The 6160-nt window shown below is 33.7% G+C and overlaps 1 pseudogene; it reads left to right on the forward strand.

The window, feature by feature from the left end:
- Positions 1 to 2816: 2816 nt before the first annotated feature.
- Positions 2817 to 3428, forward strand: LOC126946302 (60S ribosomal protein L17-like; annotated as a pseudogene).
- The last annotated feature ends 2732 nt before the right edge of the window (positions 3429 to 6160 follow it).

Consider the following 6160-nt stretch of genomic DNA (forward strand, 5'->3'; position numbering starts at 1 on the left):
CAGTTGAAAATATCAGAGTTTTAAATGACTATTGGTGATATGTTAGTACATAGGCAGCTATTTACATACGTGCTTTGAAGGACACTAAAGAGCTTGCCCTTATGCTAACTATTTTCCACACTAGTTTGTTTCCTTTAAAATATTTTCATGTTTTAAACATTTAACCTTTATAAAATTGTAATTGTTCAATTACAATTATTTTACTTCCATCTATCACAGGACTATATAGTACTCAAATAAGTTTATCAAATTAGTAGAGATTGGTTCAGAAAGAAAGAGGACATAGAGCAGATGAAATTTGATTGAAGTGGGGCAATTGAAACAGTGAAATGTCCAGAATGCAAATTGTTTAGTAAGAAGAGAAAGCTTAGGTGACTGGGCCATGAGAAGTCTTGGACAGCTGGAAAGCAGAATGAAGGTTTTAAGTTCTTGGTGGGTGGGTTGATGGGGATTGAGAAAAGGCATAAAGGAGCACTGAAGGAAGGGTTGTAAGCCACTGAAAACAAAAGTTTTCTATTCACAAATTTGCTCATGCTAAACCTGCTTCAGAAATCCCTGAAAGTAGACATTTGCATCAATAAAGCTTTTATTAGGCAGAAAGGTTATATTTTGTGTTCGATCTATTGAGAAAATCCAACAAGTTCTCTACCTACAAAGGTTCTTTAAATGTAGTGCTTTCCTGCTACCCTAATCTGATCATGCAACATTAGCTGGAAATTGCAAGGAGAAAAAGCTAATAAAACTACTCTTGTAAACCCAACAATACAGGATCCACTTAAGGTAGTGCTGATCTCATAACCTACAAATTTCCATTTCATTAGTCTACTAGGTAAAACAGTGCTAAAGTGCCCTTTCAGTGACACTGGAGCTGTGAGAGGTTTTCTGACTTGATTGCAGTCCTTTCTGTTAATTATTAGTAAAGAGATCTCCTCACAAAGGCTGCTGTCTAGCTTTCCAGGCTGAGGGGCTTAGGCAGTTTGGATCCAAGAGCTCTTACTCATTGGAATCACTTAATTCAAATATCTTCTTTCAAGGTTTCAAATTCTGTTGTTGGTAGGTAGGAAGAGTCTCTGAGATCAATGTGGAAAAACTATCATTAACACAAGGGCATAGGATTTTTTGAGTTAAAGCTTGGTGATTCCATCTGGCTCACATCTGAGTGGGTATGTTTTTTAATCCTCCCTGTATCTTTCAACATCAGCTCAGTAATATATTTTCATTTATAATGATGTATTTCATCTATCACACATTTGTCCTTATTTTACTTTACTGTTAGAATGATAGCTAAAGTAAAACTTTATACAATTTATTTTTATTCAACACAATTTAGAAGATGTAATGCACCTAGCTGAAAAATATGAATTTTTCCAACATATTTTCAGTTTGAGTGTGAGAAACTATCTTCCATGGGTCCATTCCCCTGCCGCCCCAGATATTATTCTTTTAATTCATATAAATTGCCACTAAGTGAACAGCGATATCTGGAGCTGTGGCTCAAACACTGAATAGCTATGTTTTCCATAGTTTTATTTTATTTGAAAACCTTAACGATTATGTCATTGCCAGTGGACAGTTTTCAAAACAAAATACACATATTTAGAGACCTAAATATGTATTTGCTGTTGACAAATAATTTAATTTTACAAGGTGATTTTAGCTTCTTTATATGATGAGATGGAGGTTTACTATAAAGCAATAGATGTCCTCTACATCTTAAAATTTTCATTTTTACCCAGGAGTTTTGTTACTTCCTTTTTCAGCAAGGTAAACTTGTTCCTATTGGTCTTCTATTTTGCTTTATAGAGTAATTCCTTTTTCTTAGGTAAAAGTGACTTTTGAGAAAGGCACTCATGCCTCACTCTAAAGGGCTTCCTGTTGTCAGGAGACCTGCCAAAAGTGAAAAATCAAAAAACAAACAAACAAACAAAAAAAACACATCGTTCAATTATTTTAGGCCCCATTGGAACTGGTGGAAAATTGATTTGCTTGATGCTAGAGTTAGATTTTTAGAAAACAATTTTTAAGAATAAAAAAAAACCAGGGTATACCCAATGTATCTTCTCTGAGAAATGGTAAGGTATAATTTATTTTTGGGCTTTGTACACACTCTTTAGTGAAATATCTCTTCATGACTCTTGCTCATTTTGTAATTGGATTGTTTGTTTTAAATTGTTGAGTTTTGAGGCTTTTTAAATACTCTAGATAATCATTCTTTGTTGGATATGTGATTTCCAAATATTTTCTCCCAGTCTTTATCTTGTCTTTTCATCCTCTTCATAAAGTCTTTTACAGAACAAGTGTTTTTAATTTGTATGGGATAAAATATAACTTTTATTAATAGGATTTTACTTTTGGTATTAAGTCAAAGAACTATTCTCCTAAGCATTAAAAATTTCAGTTTACCTCATTTTTTTCAAAATAAGTTTTATAGTATTATATTCATGTGTGATCTATTTTTAGTTCTTTTTGGTTAAAAATGTGAGACTTAGGTCAAAGTTTATGACTTTTTGTTTGTTTGTTTGTTTTGCCTATGGATGGCCAATTGCTTCAGTCCCATTTGTTGAAAAGTCTACTGTTTCTCCATTGTGTTGATTCTAAACCATTGCCGCAAATCAGTTCAGAATATTTCTACTAATCTATTTCTGGATTTTTTACTCTGTTCCATTGATATCTCTGTTTCATTTATTTTTATGACTATATCTCCACCAATATCGCACTATCTTAATTAGCCTGACTATATAGAAGGACTTGCTGTCTAGTGGAGTGATTCTTCTGACTATATTGTTCTTTTTAAAAAATGTTTTTGGCGCTCTTTCCCTAAGCGGCCTGAGGTAATCTGTGAAAATGGTTCACTATTCACTTGACCCAGAGAACCCCACGAAATCATGCAAATCAAGAGGTTCCAATCTTCGTGTTCACTTTAAGAACACTCGTGAAACTGCCCAGGCCATCAAGGGTATGCATATTCGAAAAGCCACGAAGTATCTGAAAGATGTCACTTTACAGAAACAGTGCGTACCATTCCGACATTACAATGGTGGAGTTGGCAGGTGTGCCCAGGCTAAGCAGTGGGGCTGGACACAAGGTCGGTGGCCCAAAAAGAGTGCTGAATTTTTGCTGCACATGCTTAAAAATGCAGAGAGTAATGCTGAACTTAAGGGTTTAGATGTAGATTCTCTGGTCATCGAGCATATCCAAGTGAACAAAGCACCTAAGATGCGCCGGGACCTACAGAGCTCATGGTCGGATTAACCCATACATGAGCTCTCCCTGCCATATTGAGATGATCCTTACTGAAAAGGAACAGATTGTTCCTAAACCAGAAGAGGAGGGTGCCCAGAAGAAAAAGATATCCCAGAAGAAACTGAAGAAACAAAAACTTATGGCACGGGAGTAAATTCAGCATTAAAATAAATGTAATTAAAAGGGAAAAAAAATGTTTTTGGCTATTCTAGTGCCTAAAACTTTTCTTATAAATGTTAGAAGTTTGTCTATGTCTACAAAAGTCTTTGCTAGTTTTGATGAGAATTTAATTAATCCTGTGAATCAATTTGAGAAGAATCGGCATGATATATTATATGAATGGTACTCTATTGTGTATTAGTACCCCACTTTCTTTACCCATTCATTTGTTGATGGACACTTAGGTTGCTCCTGAATCTTGGCTGTTGTGAAGAGCAGTGCAACAAACATGAGAGTGCAGACATCTCTTTGATATACTGATTTCCTTTCTTTTGGGTATATACCCAGCAGTGAGATTACTGAATCATATAGTAACTCAATTTTTAGTTTTTTGAGGAACCTCCCAATTATTCTCCATAGAGGTTGTACTAATTCACATTTGCATCAACAGTGTATGAGGGTTCCCTTTTCTCCATATCCTTGCCAGCATTTCTTATTGCCTGTCTTTTGGATATAAGCCATTTTAAATGAGATGATATCGCACTGTAGTTTTGATTTGCATTTATCTGATGGTCAGCGACTTTAATCACCTTTTCATGTGCCTGTTTGTCTTCTTTTGAGAAATACTTATTCAGATATTTTGTTCATTTTTAATTACATTATTAGATTTATTTCCATAGATTTGTTTGAGCTTCTTATATACTCTGGTCATTAGTCCTTTGTCAGATAGGTAATTTGCAATTTTTTTTTCCAATTCTGTTGGTTTTTTTCTTCATTTTGTTGATTGCTTCATTTGCTGTGCAGAAGCTTTCTAACTTCATGTGATTCCAGTTATCTATTTTTTTTTTGATTGCCTGTACTTGTGGAGTAATACTCAAGAAACTTTTACCCAGACCGATTCTTAGAGAGTTTGTCCCATGATTTCTTTTAATAGTTTCATAGTTTGACATCTTATATTTAAGTCTTTAATTCATTTTGACTTGATTTTTGTATATGGCAAATGATAAGGGTCTAATTTCATAAATCTGCATATGGATATTCAGTTTTCCCAGAACCTCTGATTGAAAAGATTGTCTTTTTCCCAGTGTGTGTTCTTGGCACCTTTTCTGAAAATGAGTTCACTCTAGGTGTGTGAACTTGTTTCTGGGCTTTCTATTTTGTTTAACTGGCCTATGCGTCTGTATTTTATGCCAGTACTGTGCTGTTTTTGTTGTTGTTGTTGTTTGTTTGTTTGTTTGTTTGTTTTCCTATAGATCTGTGGTATAATTTGAAGTCAGGTAATGTAATTCTGCCCATTTTGTTCTCTTTGATTAATATACTCTTGGCTACTGTGGGCCTGCTATGGTGCCATATAAATTTTAGGATTGTTTTTCTATTTCTGTGAGGAACATCATTTGTATTTTGATGGGGATTGCGTTGAGTCTTTAGATTGCTTCCAATCTGTGAACATGGAATATCTTTACAGTTTTTTATGAGCTCTCTTCAAATTATATTATCAATGTTTTATAGTTTTTATTGTAGATATATTTCACTTTCTTGGTTAAGATATTTCCTAGGTATTTTACTTTATTTGTGACTATTGTAAATGAGATTACTTTTTTTATTTGTTTCTCAGATTGTTTGCTGTTGACAGAAGCACTGATGATTTTTGTATGTTGCTATTTTATACTGTAACTTCACTGAATTTGTTTATGAGTTCTAATAGTTTTTTTGTGGAGTCTTTAGTTTTTTTCAAATATAAGATTATATCATCTGAAAACAAGAAAAATTTCACTTATTTGTTCCAATTTGGATGCCCTATGTTAATTTCTTTTCCTTAATTGTTCTAGCTAGGACTTGCAGTACTATGTTGGATAACAGTAGTGAAAGTAGGAATTCTTGGCGAGTTCCAGATATTAGAGTAAAAGCTGTCAGTTTATTCACACTTAGCATTATACTAGCTGTGGCTCTGTCATACATGGCTTTTATTATGTTGAAGTATATTCCTTTTATACCCAAAATTTTTTTTTAGAGTTTTTTCATGAAGTGAGGTTAAATTTTATCAAATGCTTTCACAGCATCATTGAAATGATCACATAGGTTTTGTCCTTAATTCTGTTGGTATTAAGTATCGCATTGATTGATTTGCATATGCCCAACCATCCTTGCATCACAGGGATAAATCTCATTTGGTCATGATGAATAATATTTTTAATGTGTTTTTTTGAATTTGGTTTGTTACTATTTTGTTGAGGATTTTTGCATCAATATTAATCAGGTATATTGGCCTGTAACTTTTTTGATGTGTTTTTGTCTGATTTTGTTATCAAGATAATACTGGCTTAATGGAATAGGTTTCGAAGTACTCCCTCTTCTTCTACTTTTCAGAATAGTTTTAGTAGGATTGGTATTTTCTCTTCTTTAAAACTTTGGTGTAATTCAGTAGTGAAGCCATCAAGTCCCAGACTTCATTTTGCTGGGGCACTTTCAATTACATCTTAGATCGGTTTACTTATTCTTGATCTGTTCAAGTTTTGGATTTCTTCATGGTTCAAACTTGGTAGGTTATGTTTGTCTAAAAATTTATCCATTTCCTCTAGATTTTACAACTTATTGGCATATAGTTGCTCAGAGTAACCACTAATGATCCTTTGAATTTCTCCAGTATCAGTTGTAATATCTCCTTTCTTGTTTCTGATTTTATTTGCTTGGATCTCCTCCCCTATTGTCTTCATTAGTCTAGCTAAGGGTTTGTCAATTTTGTTTTCGAAACACCAAA

This window comes from Macaca thibetana, chromosome X (assembly GCF_024542745.1).
Source record: "Macaca thibetana thibetana isolate TM-01 chromosome X, ASM2454274v1, whole genome shotgun sequence".
In the NCBI taxonomy this organism is placed as follows: domain Eukaryota; kingdom Metazoa; phylum Chordata; class Mammalia; order Primates; family Cercopithecidae; genus Macaca; species Macaca thibetana.